Here is a 20,784-nt window from a genome sequence, read left to right as displayed (position 1 = left end):
CATTCATGCTTTCAATCACTCGTCTATCACTGCTACGCTCTCTTACTCTTACACTTTCGCTCACCTCCAACCGCTCACCAACCCCTACACGTTCAGTCAACTCAGTTATATCAAACCCGCATATGCTATACGTTCTATCCATACCATCCCATTCATCCGTATTACACGCTTTATCACTCATTTCCACTTTGGCACTCACACCCCTATCACACAACTTACGACCACTCAGTTTACTTACGTTCTTCCCTTTCTTACGTTTTCTACCATACTCTATCAAAACAAATTGCTGATCCTCATGCAACAACCCCTCACGTACATGCATCACACGCACCGCTTGCATCCTGGAGGATCCACCCATTTGAACCCCCTTCACACTCAGTTTCCCGAATTCGCTGTCACAGTCACCCTCTTTCGTCTACATACACTTGATACATGCCCTTCCATTCCACATTCGTCACACTTCGCTCTCGGTTCTGAACACATTCTCGCATAATGCCCATTCTTACCACAGTTGCCACATATTACATTCACTCGGGTACCCCTACAACCATTAGCAATATGACCCACCTGTCCGCACCTGTAGCATTTAACCCCCCTATCTTTCGTACACTCCTTACCAAATGTCCCGGTTGCCCACACCGAAACACGCTCCTATAGCCCACCTACACTCATTCTTTGTATGTCCTTCCTTTCCACATCTAAAACACTTCACTCGACTTCCACTCACCGACCTTCCCCTTTGTACACTACTATCCCTAACCCGTCCAACCCGTTGTTCCCTTACAAACCCATCATTCATCCTCACTGGCACCTCTACATTACTTGCTCTTACACTCCTATCTATTACACTATCGGCCATTCTCATTGGGCCCCTCAACACTGCATCCCTAAAGCTTCCGAACTCTGGTACTCTCTCATCTACCCCAGCCCTTACACTTACACTTCTGCTCTCTTTTATAACCCTGTCAAGCTCATAATCTTCTACAATTTCCAAAATTTCTCCCCAAGTCAACCTTTCATTCGTCCATCTTTTCTTCTCCTTCCGCTTCAAGTTCACAAATTCTCTAACTCCATCTGGCACTGTCCCTAACAACTTCCGTACTAACTCCTTACATTCATCTATCCCATCATCCCCAAACTTCTTCCTTGCCAACGTCTCCAGCCTACAAGCATACAGTGACAAGGTTTCCCCAGCTTTCATTCTTGCCTCATCAAATTCATTCTTCCTCTTATACTTAACACTCGCTTTCATACGCCTCGCTTGCTCAACTAATCTAGCTTTCACCTTGTCATACTCAACATCCCCCACACTCATAATAACCCTATACATATCAAGTAAAAACCCAGTCAAATACTCTCCTAATTCTCGTGCCCACACTCTCTTACTTTCCCCATACTTATCCTGACAAAACCTTTCATACTCCCTAAAGAAATCATGCACATCTCTACTTCCATACTCCCTAAAGAAATCATGCACATCTCTACTTCCATACTCATTGTACTTTTCACACCGGGGTACCTCCCTCACATACATAGCCTTTCTCACTTCTTTCTCACTTTCACTCTCACTTTCGCTACTTTCGCTCTGTCCTTTCATACCCTCTTCCGAATACAAAGAGTCCACTTCTGCACTTACATTCATCTTACTCATTACACTCTTCTTCCCCCTCTTTTTATCCACTTTTATCCACTCACCTCCATCCACCTCACTATCACTACTGCCTTCACCCTCTCCCTTCTTTCCTGCCTTTCCCACTTCCTTACCCTTCTTACCAGTTTCCTTTCCCTTTCCCTTCTTCCCTTTTTCTTCCCCTGACTTATCCTTACTTTCCCTCTGTTCCTTCCCTTGCTTTTCATTCCCCTTTTCCTTACCCTGCCTCTCATTCCTTCGTTTCTTACTTCCTATTCCCATATCACTTTCATCACTCACGCTTCCATTCACTTCTTCCTCCTTTTCTTTCTCTCTTGCCCCTTCACACGTTCCAGAGAACCTGCCTCCAACAACCCCTTCTCCAAAAACACCCTTGAACATACCTTTCATCATTTCTTCCACACTTCTCATCATTCCCTCCAACTTTTATCCATCCTCTCTTCCATTCTCTCTTCTGACTCTTTCATCTCCCCTTTCATTTCTTCTTTTGCACTTCTTAGCATTCCCCCATCTCCTCCAACTGACTCCTCAACTCCTCATTCTCACCCCTCAGCCTCCCATTCTCCTCTCTTGCCAGCCGCAACTCCTCTCTCAACCTCACCAGTTCCTCTTCCATTCCCTCCAGTCACACTACTAGCCACTAATCTCAATTGCAGCTGCACCAACAGCTGCCCACGTTGGGCGCCAAATATTATGTGGCGGAATTAAAAAAACACAAAAACAGTACACAACACTCACCTGATCCTCGGTTGCTGGAAGATGGAGTAAGGCGTCCACGGTCGCCAACACAGCACCCAAAACCACACAAACAAAACAAGGAAACATAAAAAGAAGATAGAACTATACACACAACAAGAACAGTACACAAACAAGAAAACCAACAACTCTGCAAAAGCACACAAAAAACTGTCCAAGACCAAACGACTGACCAGCACTAGCTCTGACTCAAGACTCCCCCTAAAACCGAAAAATCCTCACATATATTCCACAGACAGACAGCGCCGTAAACAAACTAACGACCTCATCCCTCTTCCAACAACCAAAGCACTCACTAACGACAATTACACTCTCTCTCTCTCTCTCTCTCTCTCTCTCTCTCTCTCTCTCTCTCTCTCTCTCTCTCTCTCTCTCTCTCACAAAACGTTGGGAAATGCTAAATAAAAACAAATTTATTCATCCCTCTATAATACATACATATATATATACAGTATATATATACACATATACATATATTTTATAAATATTCACTGTTTGACCTCTCTTCCTTGCTTCTTAATCGAATGATAAAAATTTGTCTCTTGCTAAAGTAAGAGGGCAGACAATGGAGGCTGGTAGCATGCGAAGAAGTGAGAGGGAAGCAGTGTTTTCGATTTAAACTGCGCCAACGTCCGAGACTTTAACCTAGAGGGTCATACAGTAGAGGGTACAGTTTTGTTAGGCTAGACCTTAGTTATTCTGTTCTTATAGCCCAATTTCCTCTATTCTGTGTACTGGCGAGACTATTGTCATCTCAGGTCAAGCCCTAGGTAGGCAGAGTTTTGAAGCAAGTATGAGAGAAACCGCCCCGGTGTTGAGACTCTCCACTTGCCTGCCACAGTGTCTGGACGTGGCCGGGCTGCCGTCCGAGCATCCTTTGTTGTTCCCTCCTTTGTTCAAACCGAGGATAAATTTGCTATTTCAACGGACCAAGGAGTCTTATGCAACTGATCACTGCATTACCTAACCTAGCAGTAAGTCTGAATTGACAATTGCTCACAGTTCTCTTTCCCTTCGACTGTAACTCTCATTTTTCCCTGTTCAAATTTTCTTCTCCAACATTCATTGACTAAGAAATCCTAGTAAAACATATCCCATTCATGGAGTCATCTATCAAGTACAATTAGTATTGTCTAGTGAAGTCATAAGTTATCCTCAATGGTGTCAAAAGTATTATTTTTTACCCAAGAACCATCCCTTTCTGATTAAGTAATGACAAGTGACAGTTTCTGTAATGCAAGATTGTTATCTAGATATGTCTTTTTTTTCCAAAATGAACAACCACACCCCTGGCAGGCTGATCTTCAGGTGAGGGTTTACTCACACAATGTTTTCATACACGAGATATACCGCACTTTACGAAGAGTATGACAACAAAGGCCCCGGTCACCAATAAATTATCGATGAGGAGTTACTGATTTGGCATGGGGAAAGTTTTGTCTTCCGGCATTGGAGGAAGTGGTGGAATTGTGGCGATCACTCCCCTTAAAGGCAGCACAGGAGCAACTTGGTGTTCCCAATGAAGATGCCGCATGAAGATGCGAGTAGTAGAGTTGAAGACAATCTTGCCCAGGACTCGAAACTTTGGCGTAACCAGTCTATACGCAGCATCGAAGAGGCGGGATCCTCACAAGAGAAACATATTCGATGAAATAATGGTACTGGGTTGAGATCTCACATCGCTTGCAGAACACCGCGTTGAGAGTCTTCGTAGGGGCCACCTTGTACTCATGTTGGAACGTTCGAAAGTCACAGTCAGGTTGTGTACTAACATCATCTCACCTCCTAACCAGCCAGCGTTTATGAGCGTAAAGATACTACTGTCACAAACATATCTATCATGAACTAAAACACATCCTGACTTATAGTTAACAGCCAAGGATTGAAAAAGGTACATAGTCTCCTCACTATCCCATACTATTAAAATCACTAGGGAAAGGTTTTATGATATAACTGAAACTATTTCAATTTACTAACTGGAATTTCCACAAGCAACCCCCATCAGACACTTGAACTTTTAAAATTCCATAGCAACAATACAAATTCTCCCCCGTAAAAATTACCTGTGAACCATACAGATATGCTGCATTCATCAAAGTTGATTCTGAAGACCTGAGAGGTAAAATATCTCCAAAAATTCGCCCCTTAGAAGTGGCAACCACCACCTTAACCTGTATTTGAACTTCCGATAATATTAACATCCGAGTCTCCCCCCATCTTATTAACTGTGACCAATAACCCATTTAAAAATGTCCTTAATATCTCAAAACCCTCAAGTAATTTCTCATTACTATCTCATAAAGTCATCAAAGTTTTACCTTAGCTGCTAATTCTGCCAATACCTGTTCAGTTTTCACCAAATTACAATTGACACACCAGCAATTGTTCCTATGACCAGAACAGCTCCAATTAACAATGGTGCAGCCCTCTTACTCCTGAGAAGTCGAAGAACCTAAATTTGGAAGCCATGTTAAAGTCTGCTTAATCTTATCCTGGACCCTAACAGCTGTAGCATAAAGTTCAGTTAACCGACCCCACAGCTGATCAGACGGATTTCGTCCAGTATTTATTTCACCCAATAAACTCCTAAGCAACTGAACTTTATTCTGGGATGCTTCAAGCTCATTCCTTGCTGAACCTATATCCTCAAACTAACTCTATACTCAAAGTTACCTCATCAGACAACAACCACACATCACAGTCTTCTTCTATAATAACACCTGGGCCTAACCTCAATACGTAATTAACCCATGCCATGATCTATAAGTTACCAGATCCCGAAACAAGAAAAAAAAGTACAAATAAAGAAGAGAAACCTGTGTATCTATAAACTTTACGGTATATTGTGTCTAATTTAACTAAGTTTTCCCCTCTCAGATATTATTGCAACACACAAAAAATAACTACTCCGAACTGCTGCGCTTGCACAGAAAAAGGGAAGAAAGCAATAGCAAAAAAAACTGAACTTGGACTATAAAAGATTTGTATAACTCTATGGACAGACGTCTTCCTCAGTTAAGAAAAAAAAACTACAAACCATGCACCTTTAAAACCTGTTAAGAAAACAAAAGAGAAAGAAAAAAAAATGATCAGAAATAACAGTATGTCGTACTTTATTTATCTTTCTTTCTGTTTATGTCTGCTATTCGTTGCCAAGTTAAGAAGATTTCATTTCTTTATAGATGCTTACCATTCTGGCTTTATTATGTAGTAGCATATTTAGTCCCAGGAGGCTTAAGAAGACACTTAGTAGTTTCTTTCTTTCATTGGCACCAAAAGAAACAAAGTTACTGTAGGTTACAAAATAAATTGCAGTGCAAGATTAAAGTGTGAGTCAAATGAGAGCCTTTCTAATTATATCAACCCACAATTGGTGAGGCTTACAACCTCACGCCCTTTCTTCTTCTGCTTCCTTGCCTTCGCTCTGCTATCTTCTCTCTCTGCTGCTCCCCCTCAGAACTGGACTTGATAAGGATTTCTGGAAGTCCATGTCCAGCCCCTCGTAGGTGGGAATCTTGCTTTGTCATGCCTTTGTAGATGCCTAATTGGTTAAAGCTAATCTAAAGACATCCCTTTTTGGGTGGATTTTTGGAAACCGCACCACCTTCAAAGGAGGTGCTTGCATGTCACCAGAAGTTATGAATTCCGGCGGCTGTTTATCCAATTAAGGCCACATGCGTTTTGTTACGAATTCCTTGTGATTTCCAGCTCAATTAAGTGTCGTAACACATACCCAAGTTTGGCTTTTGTAATCACAACACAGGTTTTGCTTTTCTAGCGTTGGTTTACAAATCCTTTGTGATTTTCAGTTCGACTAAGCGTACCCGAGTTTTGGCCGTGTCATCAAGATGTAGGCAAAACACAGATGTTTTGTTATTCTCTCTCTCTCTCTCTCTCTCTCTCTCTCTCTCTCTCTCTGTTCGTTTCTTCTAATCTCTCTCCCTTTCTCTAACTACCAGTGTCTATTAATGGAAGGTTTCTCTCTCTTTCACTCTCTCATTTCATTATGTTAATTAACATTTAGAATATTCAGAATTCCTAGTTATCACTTCATGTATATCACAGGAATTAACCCACAAGATTCCCATTAACCTGTCCTTTTAATTTTAGATATATGTGTCAACTGAGACACTCCTGTATTTTCATCCTGAACAACAAATCTACTCCCTTTACTTCTACAACCCTGAAAAGGACCCTCAAATTTAGGACCTAGTTTATAATTCAACTGATTCCCTAACATTTATTTTCACAAAACCCTATCCCCACAGCAACTTTAACTCTATCTGGCTTTGAATTTCTCCTGTCAACCATATCCTGAGTTTTCAACTCAAGATTTTTAGCAAGAAGCGCATATCTCTCCTTAGCAGTAGAGATCAGCAGTTTAACTGTATCATCACCCAATGGAATAGGTAATAAATCGAACATGCCCCGCACTGGGTATCCAAATAGCACTTCATTGAGAGACATTCCAATGGTATCACTAACCATAGAATTGATGCTATGCTGCACCTGTGGAATATATCGATTTCAATTCACATCATTGCCCCCGTCAGTAATTCTGGGAGCTTCAATTACCTTCCTATTTTCCCCATTCACATAGCACATTAGCTTCTGGTCTATAGGGAATAAGAGTGACTTTCCAAATGCCTATTACATCCACAAGACTAGTGTCATGTTCACAAATTCTCAACCATTATCTGTAATCAGCACCTCAGGAACCCCATGACAACAAATATATCAAAGAATGTGACTGCCACCTCCTCTGCTGTTTTATGCTTCAAAGGAAAAATCTCTACAAACCTACTTAATTCGTCTACAACCACCAACAGGTGCCTATGGCCATAACTAGATTCACAGAAGTTGGGCAATAGGTCCATATGGACCCTAGAAAATGGTCTATTGGGAATAGAAAACGAACCCAATCTACAAGAAACGACCCTTGATGGCTTACACGTATTATGAACCGAACCACCTCTCGCAAAGTTTTCCACTGATGCAAGCATATTCTTCCAAAAGAATTTTCCCCACATATACTGATATGTCTTCTCAATACCCAAATGCAGACTGCCAGACCTACGATGAACAATGTCCAGAACCGTAGGTACTAAACCCCTAGGGACAACTATTTGCATCATATCACTCTTATCCTCACTATTTCTCAGTCTGTGTCTAATCTTCCTAACTAACAAATTACCTTCTAATTCAAGACCTGCAAAATGCAACTTATAACCCTTCCTAACTAATTCCCCTCTAGGAAACGCTTTTGCATCTGCCAAAATCTCATCCTCATCCTGTATAGATTATACTAAACTAATATCCCAGTATATGCAATCTCCAGATACTAACATACATAAGAAACATCCAAATCAGAAAAACTTCTACTAAGGGCACCTGCTACAGCATTGTCTACCTCTATATACCTGAGCTTGGCATCAAAATCCCTGATTTTCAAATACCAGTAGCTGTTTTAGGGGAAAGATCCAGCTTATTGAAAAGATCCAACAATGGCTTATGGTCTGTAAGAACCTCTACTTGATTGCCCATCAATAACATCTTAAAATGAACCTAACTAGACACTACGTTGAATACACCCTTTCCTATATTGTTTATTTAAAAAAAATCATTAATAATCAATAATAATTAATAATAGAATTAGTGTTGTGGTGGGTGATAAAAGTGATGTTAAGTGCACGTTATGAAGCTGAGGTAATTGGAAGATGGTGTGGTGGGTGGGGTGGATGGAGGCGGTTGTTGACATTAGGGTTTGGGGTAGGGAGGCGGAGGTGGGGTGGCTGTTGATGTGGGATTGGGGTAGGGATGGCGGTGGCTGCTGCCCTCCGTTCCCTCTTCCTTCTGATGTGATGGGTATTTTTCTTCTGCCTCCCCCTCCTCCTCCTTCTTCTTCGATCAACTGGAACAGAAAAGGGAGTGAGGGAGGAGCTGAATTATTATCTTTTGTTCCTGATGAGTTCGAGAGGTTTCGAGGTCATAGCTGACCAGCTCTTGAAGTGTGTGAGCCATTAGTTCATTTGGCCTCTCATTTTGATTTTGAGCGGTGTTCAAATGTTTACTCATTCCATTATCAGTTCATTCATTTCATAATCAATTTATTCATCTCATTAAGGTTTTCCGTATTGAGAGTGAAGCGTTTCAAACGGCTTCTAGACCTATGTGCTAACACAACTCAATCGTGTATTACATATATAAATGTATATAAGCAACAAAGTAAAGCCATGACCGAAATGATATTTTGGCAGGTCTTCCTTTCACTATTTAATCCTCCATTATACCCCGATCGCTCGTCTTGGAAATAAAAAAGAGAAGAAAACCGGTCATTCAAACGGTTCACGTCCAATGCTTCATGTTCCCCAACTTTGTTATAATTGCTGCGATGTTTCGCTTAACAGGAATAGGATTGCTGAATGAAAGTCTTACCTCTCACTACGAGAGAGAGAGAGAGAGAGAGAGAGAGAGAGAGAGAGAGAGAGAGAGAGAGAGAGAGATCAGATCTATTGAGGCGATAAATACTGATCGTAGGCCTACTTGGCAACTCGAGGCAGGATGTTCGTTTGTGCACGTCTGAAGAATTTAGAATTTTTTAATATACATGTTAACTGGCCTATAGTATGTTGATAATCTTTATTATTATTATTATTATTATTATTATTATTATTATTATTATTATTATTATTATTACAAGTGCACATTTATGGCTTGAGTGTTTGTGTAGTCCTGGTGAGATTCCAAAGTGTTTATTTCCTTCCCATGGAAACTAGACCAAATGCACCATTGCCTGAATGCACCACCAGCCTGGTCTAAATGCACCAACCACTTAGTCTGAATGCACCATTTTGTAAATAGTCTGAATGCAGCACACTGCATAAAAATGCGCTTGTTGCCCGGTTGAATCTGAATCATCAGATTTTTGTCATTCTTACTAGAAAATGGTTAAATCTCAAAGTTTTTAGCTTGTTAAAAGTAGTTATTAGGTAATTTACAGAATAGAGAGTCTTATTTCTTTACTAAAGCTTTTATATCGTTCATCCTTTTTTATCATATTTGATATCATTATGTATTTTATTTTATGTACCCCAGCATAGTCTATGGGCTATGAATTTTTCTGGCAGAAGTCTAAAAGTGTCTCGTTGGTTTTGTAATATTCTATTTTATTCAGAAACAGTTAGGCTTGTAGTTTAAATTAAGAGGTAGGAAAGTTTTAAACTTCTCCCTCAAAGCATAATGTGTTTGTTGGTTTTGTAATGTTCTATTTTTATTCAGAATTTTAAAATTATATACTTATCAACGAAAATAACCCTGCAAAGTGGATATCATATATAGTTACCCAAAGAACAGGTGTTAAGTGAATTAAATTGGTGCATTGGGACCATAAGGAATAATGCATTTTAACTGGTTAGTTTTAATCTTCTCATAGCATAATGTATTCGCTGGTTTTGTAATAATCTTACTGTATTCAGACTTTGTAAACGATTCATTATATCAAAGGAAATAATCCTGCAAAGGTGTTATGTGAATTAAGTTGGTGCACTGGGACCACAAGGAAAGATGCACTTTAATTAGGAAGTGGTGCATTGGAACCAGATAACTCGGTGCATACGGACCATGGTACATGGTGCATTCAGACTAGTGTTGGTGCCTTGAGGCAGTGGTGCATTTAGTCCATAAAACTCTTCTCATTTCAGAACCATTACTTCTTTCCTTTTCCGCAGGTGTTGCCAACTTGCCTATAGTCGTCTAACAAAGTCTCATTGTTTGTTGTAGCTCTTGAATGAATAATATGAAAATGCGCTGATTGGAAACCAACAGTTTGTACGCAGGAGATAGCTCACAAACTGATGCATTTAGGTAGAACAGAAATGTATCAAATGAATGAATTGGCAACTATCCTTTTCATGCCGTTCAATGCAGCAATAGAATGCCTCTCTACCGTCAAGCCACTCACTCCTTTCCTGGTCTTGCGAAGTGAATATCCATATTTAAATATACCGACTGTATATTGAGTGATTAAATAAGCATTGACCGTTTGGGAGGTTTGATTTTGTGTCTGTTGTAGACCTGCAGCGTTGCTGTCCACCCCAGAAGCAGTAGAAGAAGAATCTACTTAAGACTTGTCCTGTTATCGTTGATTTTTATGCTGTAATTTTTAATTTAGTTTAGCACAGTAAAGTTGTAAATTTCATAGCAGTCGGGCAAGACTCCTTTGGTCAAAGAAGGACCATTATAGTAGACGTTTGGGCGAGCCTTGACTAGAGCAGTGTTGCCAACCTGGGATAAATCTCCCCAGATTTAGGGAATCAGTGGCCTGGAATCCCTGGTTGGGGAAAATGTCACTAAATTTCGGGAATTTGGAAGTTTTGAGTGACATTCAGTATTCGATGAAATTTATATAAAAAAAACTAATTTACATATACAAGCTTTGTATGTGTAAATTACTCGTTTTGATAAATTGCAGGTGGTCGAGTTATAGACGATACCTATAGTAGAAATTCAAATATCCTTATTAAAAGAAAAAAAGAAACTATTTTTAAAGGTCCGCCCTTGCAGGAGAACCGTCCATTTTGATGCAATTTCTCTTTCATACCCACAGGTGCAATAGGCCTACAGTACATTTATAATGTAATAATATTAATTTTTTATTTTAATTAAATACCTAGGGAGCCTTTATTGCTGCCTTGTATCTTTCTGAAATGTACTTTTATAGTTTAATTTCATATGTTTTAATGTCAACAACGTAAGAAATTAGGAAGTCTGGGAAATTTCTGCCTTAGGATTAAGGGAACTATGGAGGACGGTGGTTGGCATCACTGGAGTACAACTCTAGCGGAGTTAGTGATTGCTCCAGGACGAATGTAACCTTGTGTTGGGAACTCTTAATTATTAATTTTCTTCAATGAGAACTTAAAAGTTGATTTTGGTAATGGAAATTTAGGCCTGATTTAGTACTTTGGTAGAACTATAAAGTAGCTCTGCGGCAACAACGGCACTATAACTTGACTTTTTCTACAGTTTTTTGGTTGCTAATTATGAATTTACCTTTATTTTTTGGCACTCAAGTGTAATTAACCTGTAATTAACCCCTGAAGTCCATCCGACAAGGGGTTTCCATACGCGATCTTCACAAGACAGAGCACGGGTATATACGCCTGTTTCGAACGGTTCATATCCCGCACGGCAAGTGCAATAACTTGTTAACGTATGGGTACCCAACCCCCCCGGGCCAGTACTAAACACGGCGAAGGGACATTCCATTTGGCCGGCAACAAACAGATGCACCCCCAGTATCAGAACCCCTAAAAGTGTAGAAAAAACCAGTTGAAAAGGTAAAAACAGGCGCGGAGCCAATGTATAGAATTATCAGTACTTTAGTTGTTTCAGAGGAAGTCTTTGTATGGAATAAGCCTATTACGTAATTCCTTGTCGTGCCTGTAGAGGTTATAACTTGGCCTATTTATTTTATCGTAGTCCTAAACGAAATGTGAGTTTTGGATTAAGTATGACGAAATCAGCTCTACATTTTTAGGAAGCTTTTTTCACTTCATTAATAAACAATATCCATGTGAGGAGCTCCTCCTTAGAATTACCAAAAACTATATACTGTAGGCTACTGTATTTTGACTTTAGCGCATTATTGCATAATCACAGTCAGTGAGGTTAATTAGGGTAATCCCCGTCTCTGTCGAGTTATGCACAGAACCTGTAGCCATGAGGTTGTTCTGTTTATGGGGTTCGTATACTAACCGTTGAGGTGGGTTGGGGGTTATAAATCTATTTATCTATTTATGAGGTCACTCAGCAGATTGACCTCTCAGTGGAGGTCTGTTCCAAGTGTTGAGTTGTGGAAGTAGTTGTTCATTATTATAATAACACTCAAATAGATGTTTTAATGTTTTAGAAATTACAGATATACTCAAAGTTTTCATCTTTTAAAAGTTACAAAAATACAGATACTTTGTTCGGGCTAATTATACATATTTTCCACTTAACCTAACCTGTGGGATTTTGGGTTCTTACATGAACTCAAAAGTTACTGTTTTCATTCATTTTTTATACCATTTTTATGTTATGTTGCCAATGAAGTTAAGGAACATATTATGGTCATAGAAACTGTATTGTTAAAGTCAGCATTTGATCTTGATATTAGTTAAGAATAGGTAGAGGGTAGCTTATGTGGAATCTTTCAGTTATGTTTTGTATAATTTGCAAGCAATTTGTGAGTACCTTTGACACTTTGTGGCAGGTGAATCATATGTCACAAAGTGTCACAGGTACTTTGTGGCAGATGGGTCACCTTCAGTGTCACAATTAGTTATCTGACACCAGGTACTAATCCTATAACAAATTTTCACAAACACTGATGTCAGGTCATGCTCGAAAAAGCCGGGTTCAGTCCTTTTTAATGACTCCTGTAGTTCAGGTGTACAATTTATGTTCCTTATATTATTTTATCTTTATTGCAAAATTTCATGCAAAATTTTATGGCTCAAGTTTTGAAAGATTCTGATGTTCATATCTGTGTCATATTAGTAGTTTTCAGAGATACTGAACTGCCCATACATACACTGATGCTATTATTGGGGGATACAGGGATATATTAAATGTCCCCATGATACCTCTACAAGTTGTAATTCTAATTATTAAATTTTTTCACTGTCTTAATGTTTATTTCCAATGCCAAGCACTAGGTTATTTGAGGTTAGGAGGTCAAGGATGGCAGAGGCTCCAGCCTTGCTCACCAGGTAGGGACCCAGCATCCTAGGTTAGGTTAAGGTGGGGGCATCCAATGGGGCCGGGTAAGAAACAGGTGCCCTTGGGTTTTGTTAGGTTGCAACCCTCTTATTTATTTTAATTTACAGTTCTTTTGGTCAGGTTAGAGCAGATTAGTCCCCTGTATTCCATTTGGTTGTGTTTTCCTCCCCAAAAAGTCCTGGTTTTCCTACTGTGGTCCCCCATCATTGCAGGATATAAGGGGGCTTGTAGTATCTCTAGAACTACTGATTTACTACCAAAATGAGCACCAGAAACATTGAGAACACACACTAAAACATAGGAAAACCTTATATTGAATAACAGAATGTGATTATGGTCTGCATGGCCACAGGTGTAAAAGAGTGTGCAGTTGACCTTTCATCTAGAGCTTAAGCCAGTGTTGAGTGGGTTTGGTGTCTGAGCCTCTGTAATCACACTTGACTGTATGACCTGTATTTTCCAGTAACAGGATTACCTCCTTTTGATTGAATGTTGTAAAGTAATGTCATGAATACAATGCAAGCTGTTTGAAACTGATATTATGTTGGATGAATCTTAACTACAGGCACCACCCCACTTACAAACGAGTACATTCCTGACGGCCGTTTGTATGTTGAATTGTTTGTAATTCAGTTACAGTACTCTTCATGCCCATTTAAGTACAGTATAATATAAAGTCAATACAGTATTTTACCTTTATTCAAACTAAACCACAATACACTATACTGTACATACAGTACAGTATGTACAGAGTAGGTGCACAAAATAAAGTTTGAACTTATGGGTGGCAAAGGGGAGCGCTCTGAAAACAATTTTAATTTGTGATCCCATTTGTTTGTATCTGAATGTTTGTAAGTTTAATGTTCGTAAGTAGGGTGGTGTCTGTATTTCATGAATGTTTAGTTGTTTGTTTCATTATGCCACAAACCCCTCAATCACTTAAGCCATCCACCTTGGAAAGGAAACCTCAGGTTTTCAGGCATTGCCCAAGGAAGGATAAGCCTTATAATAGGTTCCTCTCCTCTTTCAAGCCCCTCATGCCCTCCATGCCTCATGCAGGAGGCTTGATTGAAATTAGACTAGCCCATGTCCTAAGTACCATGTCAGGCTGTTTAAACAGTGGGTGAAGTTTACCAGGAAGATGAAGAGAGAAGAGGTCTCCTCAGTGTCATCCACCAGTGACACAAAGTCCTCATGATCAGAGTGCCACTTGGCACCCCCTGCCCTCCCCTGAGATGATTCTGTTCTTGGACACATCAAACAAGGGGTGGGGTGAACACCTTGGGGAGGTATTAGTGTCAGGTGTGTGGGACCGGAATGACAAGCACCTCAATATCCTGGAACTGAAAGGTGCATTTCTGGTCCTTCAGGCATTTCAGAACTGAATTGATGGGGCACTCCTTGGTGTTTATGAGCGACAACACCAGTGGTGGCATACGTCATCAAGCAAGGGGGATTGGTGTCCTTCCAGCTTCACAGTTTGGGGATGCGGTTGCACTCATGGGCAGTAGCTCACTAGGTAGAGCTGTCTGTCTGGTACATGTCAGGGACTCAAAACATAAGCCCAGTTGCCAGAGTCATGATAAGGACGAAATGGTCTCTGAACCCAGGCATTGCAGTGAGACTCTCAGAGCTTGGGGGCTCTGGGTATAGACCTCTTTGCCACCTGGCACAACAGGAAGCTTGCAGTTTTCTGTTCATGCCTTCTAGCACTTTTGGGACAACCTAGTGACCTATGCCTTCCCTCTATTTTGCCTGATTCATTGGGTAATCAACAGGGTGCTGGTTACCCTGAATCTCAGGTTGACTCTGGTTGCCCCCAAGTGGCCACATGCTGGGTGGTATCTGAACCTGCTAGCTCTGTCATCCAAGGCCCCAAAAGAGATTCCCACCAGGCTGTGGAAGTGTTGGCACTTCACACCTGGAGATTACCCAGCATCTCCTATGAGCAAGAGGTTCCTCTCGCTGCACAGCAAAGGAGATGTCTGGATACCTACAAAAATCCTCAGTGGTTGCATGCCAGGGGAAATGGGCTGCCATCTATATTTGGTGTTGTCAGCAGAGTATCTCTCCAATCAGAGAAACTCTTCAGCAGGTAGCATGGACTGTCTCATCTTTCTTTGCTGAAAGAAGCTTCTCTTTGTCTCAGCCATTAAGGGCTACAGGTCTTCACTTGTCCAAATCCTTAGTTTGAAAGGAGTCGATCTCTCTTCCGTGTGGAAGATCTCCATGCTCCTGAGAAGCTTCGAACAGTCTTGCCTACCCAGAGAACTCAGTCCCCATGAGTGGGATGTGATTCTCATTCCTGAGGAGCCTGACCTGTACTCCTTACGAGCCTTTGAGACTATTTTCTTCTTTCACTGGTTTGGCGAAGGGAGTAGTTGAGATTCATGGCCTCTCCTTTGATGCCAAGCACTTGAGGGGATTGGGATCAGTGATGCTCAAGTTTGTCCAAGAATTTGTTGTAAATACTCAGACTGCCCCAGGTATTAGAATGAGGCGTGGCTGAGGTGGGATGAAAATGTAAGAACTTCAGGTTTGTATGTTAGGAAAAATACAAATTACTGTAAAAATTTCTTTTTTTTTTTTGTAGATGTTATGTTTCTTCCGTGATGTTTTGTGAAATGGTGGTGAAATGAATAGTATTAAAGGTTATGTATTTTCATTGGAAGCATTCTTTGGCCTCATAGTTACCCCTATTCTGCTGACATCATGCATCAGGTTGCTGAGGTTTTGTAAAAAGGTGCTGATTTTGTAGAATGTGTTTGTTACCAATCTAAGACTTCTGGCATGCATTCATTTTTCACTTACATATTTATTTATTATTTGTATCTGGTATATAGATATGCAGATAATTACTTTCTCTGACCTCTCTCTTTGTTCTTCTTCCAGAGGTTGAAGCCTAATATCGCAGCAGAAGCCAAGGGAAAGGTGTCACTTGAAATTATCCATTACACCCAGAGGTGCTGAATTCACCCATTGACCTTTCACACTTCAAAAGTTGATGCAGGTAAGTAATCATTGCCCAGTCACCCACCAAGACCTACTTTGCATCAAGAAGTGAGACAAGAGATCAGAATCTACTGAACCTGAAAATTGTTGACTTATATACTGGTAATTCTATATTGCAGCTCCTGTTGCCCTCTCTTCTTTGATTCCTCTTAAATAAAATCCCTTCTGTGGTGGTGTGGTGCATCCTGCTTGTCCACTGAGGTGCTTTTCATATTGGACTGTTTTGTTGTGTTGTGGGATGGTGTATTTTTGGTGTTTGTAGGAACCTCTGTGTGTTTGTCTCAAAGGAACTTGATACACCAGTTGCTTTTCTTAATCACTTGAATTTTCTTTTAAGTTTTCTTTTTATTTAAAGATATAGGCCTATGTTATTTAGTGGTTATCTTGTTTGCATTGGCTATTTATAACAGTAGGTAACTGTCCAAATAATAAATTTTAATATGAAACTTTACTATACAGTATAGTAATACTTGCTGTCATTATTATTATTAATTAGGAAAAGAGAGTTCTAGACTTTGACTAAACACCTAGCCCGACCAATATGCAACAATTACTCAATTTACTGCACACACCTATTCCCGTTGCACTACTCGCCCAAGCCAGCTCATGACCCCAACAACCAAAATAAAGACTTACAAACCAACCCAACAAACCACAAACAAGAACCCTCACAACCTTTCGTCACCACCACAGACTCCTGACTGCCTCCCATCACCGTTTGATTTTCTCCCTACCGTCTGCTATACGTCTTCTGACGTCACAGCAACAACCATTGCAACCATTCCTAACATAATGAGGGGACTGGCTTTACAAACACCTAATAAAATTAACAGCATACTTTGTCTACATTTCTTAAATGTACAACGTCTACACCTACTTCACTAGCTCATTTAAGTAAAGTAACAAAATAATAATGATTAAATTAATACAACTGACAGATAATCAGACTTGGGTCTGGGTTACTTTCCCACCTCCTGATCCTCTTTCCAGATGAATGAGTTTGGAAGTATAAATAAATGTATTATATATCCCTTTAGTATGTTTGTCACATTTCATAAATTGACTCGCTTGTTCACATTTTAGGCAGATGTTAAGTACTCTACTTACAGTAATACTTATACAGTATAATCCTTTTTAACAATGAATAACCAAACAAGTGAATTTGGTAGTTATTGTAGGAACTGCATGCAATAATGATTATAAACTGCAACATGGCTTCGAAATTCAACTTGCATTCCCGTACACTTCATAGCTTCAAGTGCCATCTGAGTAAATGATGTACACAGTTTCCTATGAGATTAATAGTTTTTCTATGTATTAATTTTGCAAAATGAAATGTTTACAGTTTTGAAAATTTAATTCTTTGAAGGGTCAGTTATATAACAGCAGATGAAAGGTAACTTAATCCCCCTCCTGGAATGCAGATGTTAGATACAATGTACAGGGTATTATGGTGAATGCCAGAGAAGGTTATCTGTTATCTGTTCACTGTTAGGAGTGCTGTTTTTCTAGAATAATCCTTCCTAACATCATACAGCAGAACATTTTATGTAAGTGACTTACCAAGCAATTACACAGTTACTAGCTTTTTACAAAGCAGTCTGATGAAATTCATATTTTTGCAGTGGTGCTGCCATCGCTAGTGTAGGTAATAGGGTCCCGCCCACTTTTGGGACTGATAGGTACAACTGAGCATAGAGCTTCAATTTGTTTTCTGTGGCTCCCAATTAACGACGGTAGTCTTGTGCAGTTGCTGGTTCATCTTTTTTGGGGGTTTTTGTCCAGTATTTTTGGTGAAGTATTGCTTTTCTTATCTTAGTAATATCGTTAGTTAACTTTATGTGTAAGATGGACAAATGTCAGACTCCAGCTATTCAGACATTCATTATTGCATTGAGGGGTGTAAAATTCCTCTTGACACTAAGTGTGGCAAGTGTAGGGGGCAGGAATTATAGTAGAGAGCTTACATGTCCAGTGTCAGGATTGGGAAGATAGCAAAGGGAAGACCTTGAAATCCCATCTGGACAACTTAGACCGAGATAGGAAAAGGAAGACGGCCCTTAGATCCAAAAGTAGAGCTAGTCATGAGATTCCTTCCTTACCTGATGTGGTAGAAGATAGCTCTGTGTCTTCTCCTTTGATTCATGTTATGTCTCCCATCCTTAGCCCTCCTACATATTTATCCCACACTCTTTTACCGGGTTCCCATGCTTCTGATCCCAATGCTGTTGCCAGTCTTGAAGAAAAATTCTTAGCCAATACTGTTATGGAATTAACTTCCTCTTTCAGGGATTTTGTGTTGAAAACGGCACAAAGTGTTAGTGTTGTGCCCAGTGACAGTGTTGTGAGTGTTGAGGAGGTGGCTGTCCATTGGCTGGTGCTCCTAGATGAAGGTCATTGTCCTGGTCCCTTGCACCTGGGAGAAAACATACCAGAGGTTCAAGGGAGGCCAGTTGCACGGCACCAGGCTATGACCGAGCGCCAATGAAAAGGCATCTCGTTCAGTGCTGCTCGTCTGTCGTCGGATTTGGAAGACTCTTTGCTGGACGTGAGGCGTCAGTTACATTGATCTTCCATCTCTCGGCCTTTGAAAAGACAATTCGATGTGGCAGACAGCTCTCCTCCTCCTGTCAACTGTGGCAACTGTGGAGTGTTTGGTGCCAACATTTGGACGCTTGGCGTCAAAGTGGGGCACTCGGTGCCTCTTCCTCCATCAGCTCAGGAAAATTCTGCTTTAGCCCCGATTAAGTGTCAGCTTAAGGAACTTAATGGGCTTTTTAAAAAGAAACTTAAGAGGATGAGGTTTTTTAAAAAGAAACTGTTCGTCTGCTTATTCATCGTTGCTAAGGTTCCTTCTGGCGAATTTTCCAGATTTCTTTGAGCCTGCTGCTCCTGTTTCCCCAGCCTCGACATTTCTTATGAGGAAACAGACTCCCCAAGCTAGTGGTTTCCTCTTCCTCAAAGAAAGTCTTCTGAGATGTGGACGAGTGGCTGGCCATGAATAGGGACCAAGGTATAACCCTCCTTCCAAACTTCTCAAGAAATAGTATCAATTCTACGCCACTGGGGAAGCTTCCTCCTTGGGAGTCTCTGCCGCCTCCCAGGGGGTTTTCATTCTGCATTCTCCACAGCCAAGATTTCCTTGTCGCCTGAACTGGACCGTCTTGCCAAGAATCTGTTCAAGGTATTAGAAATTTTTTGCTTCCTTGATTGGATGGTGGGGGCTTTAGCTAGAAAAATCGAGGACTGTCTGGTCTTGGCTGAAGATTTCTCTTCTGACTGGTTGGGAGTATTGTCTTGCGCAAGGATGGTTCTGCCGAGCTCGCCTCCCTGTTTTTTGATGGGAATCTTGAAGAAGCGAGAGCTGCGTTGCACCTTTGCCACTATAGGAGTCACCACAACACAGCTCTCTTGTTCTCTCCATTAGGCAGACCCCATCTCATGCCCCAAGACACTGTTAAGGAGATCCTCTCTGATCTTCAGAAGAAATTGACGACTGATCTTCTGGCTCAACTTTCCAAGCGGCCTAAGGAAGCTCCCTGCAACAACAACCGAGTCATTTATCTTCTCTACAGCAGCCCTTTCGAGGAGGAAAGTATGGACCTTAATCTAGACCTGGACTGATCCCCATCCCCGTCTAGATCAACCAAAATGCCTTTATTTAAACCAGCTGCTAAGAAATGAGAACATAGTCCTTCGCGCTGCGGTTGGAGCCAAGCTACACCTCTTTTGGGAGGATTGGAGCCACAGAGGGGCAGAACCTTGGGTAGTCCAAGTATTGAGGAAAGGATTTTCCAGCCCTTTCCATGAAAAACCTCCCTATCTAAGTCGCCGATCAACTTGACTGCCTACTTGGTTCACTCCGAGAAGCTTGCTGCTTTTTCTCTAGAAGTAGAGTCCCTTCTTCGCAAAGGGGCAATAGAGGAGGTTTTAGAGTCATGGGGTGGGGGGAGGAGCTAGAGGCCAGTCTTGGATGTCAGCTTCCTGAATCGTTTCGTGCTGAAAACCAAATTTCATATGGAAACCAGTTAATAGGTCATGTCCTCTCTCCATCAGGGTAACAGGATGGCCACCCTGGGCATGCAGGATACCTTTTTCCATGTCCCAATACATCCAGATTCAAGAAAATTCCTGCACTTTGTATATCAGGGCAAAGTTCTCCAGTTTCGAGTCTTGTGCTTCTGCCTGTCCACTGCCCCACAAGTGTTCACTCAAATCCTAGCCCCTCTTGGGAAATGGCTTCGTCTTCCTGATATCAACGTTTGTCTCTGTCTGGAAGATTGGCTGCTTCGCCCTCCTTGGACTTGCTCAGTGCTTCAGTGGATGAGGCTGCTGGGGACCTGGGCTTCAGTAGAACCATTCGTAAAGAGGGTCAGGCTTCACATGAGGCCTCTTCAGTATTATCTAAATCATGCTGGAGTGTGAAAACCCAACCGGACTCCTTCCTTCTCCCTCCATCTCTTCAGAGATCAAGAGGGAACTTTGATGGTGGTTGTCCGTGGAAAGACTTTGAGAGGGGAGTCTCTTCTACCGTTGCACCTAGAATTTTATTTCGACGCTTTAGGAGGTTTGGGGAGCCCTTCTAGGGAGTCGGAAGATTT

At 40.9% G+C, this 20,784-nt stretch overlaps 1 long non-coding RNA gene across 2 annotated transcripts in view; it reads left to right on the top strand.

Moving 5' to 3' along the window:
* Window positions 1-20,784, top strand: part of LOC136846445 (uncharacterized) — a 798,351-nt gene that overhangs the window by 244,408 nt on the left and 533,159 nt on the right. The window contains exons 1-2 of one of the 2 annotated variants that reach the window (XR_010855394.1): window positions 8,828-9,031; window positions 16,064-16,181. This is a non-coding gene — a long non-coding RNA (uncharacterized lncRNA). Of the gene's footprint in view, window positions 1-8,827; window positions 9,032-16,063; window positions 16,182-20,784 lie in introns of those variants that run through there. The other variant, XR_010855393.1, reaches the window with a different exon arrangement.

Source organism: Macrobrachium rosenbergii, chromosome 15, assembly GCF_040412425.1.
Source record: "Macrobrachium rosenbergii isolate ZJJX-2024 chromosome 15, ASM4041242v1, whole genome shotgun sequence".
Lineage (NCBI taxonomy): Eukaryota > Metazoa > Arthropoda > Malacostraca > Decapoda > Palaemonidae > Macrobrachium > Macrobrachium rosenbergii.
Note: the sequence above shows the minus strand (reverse complement) of the source record. Positions and strands in the feature narration are given on the sequence as shown.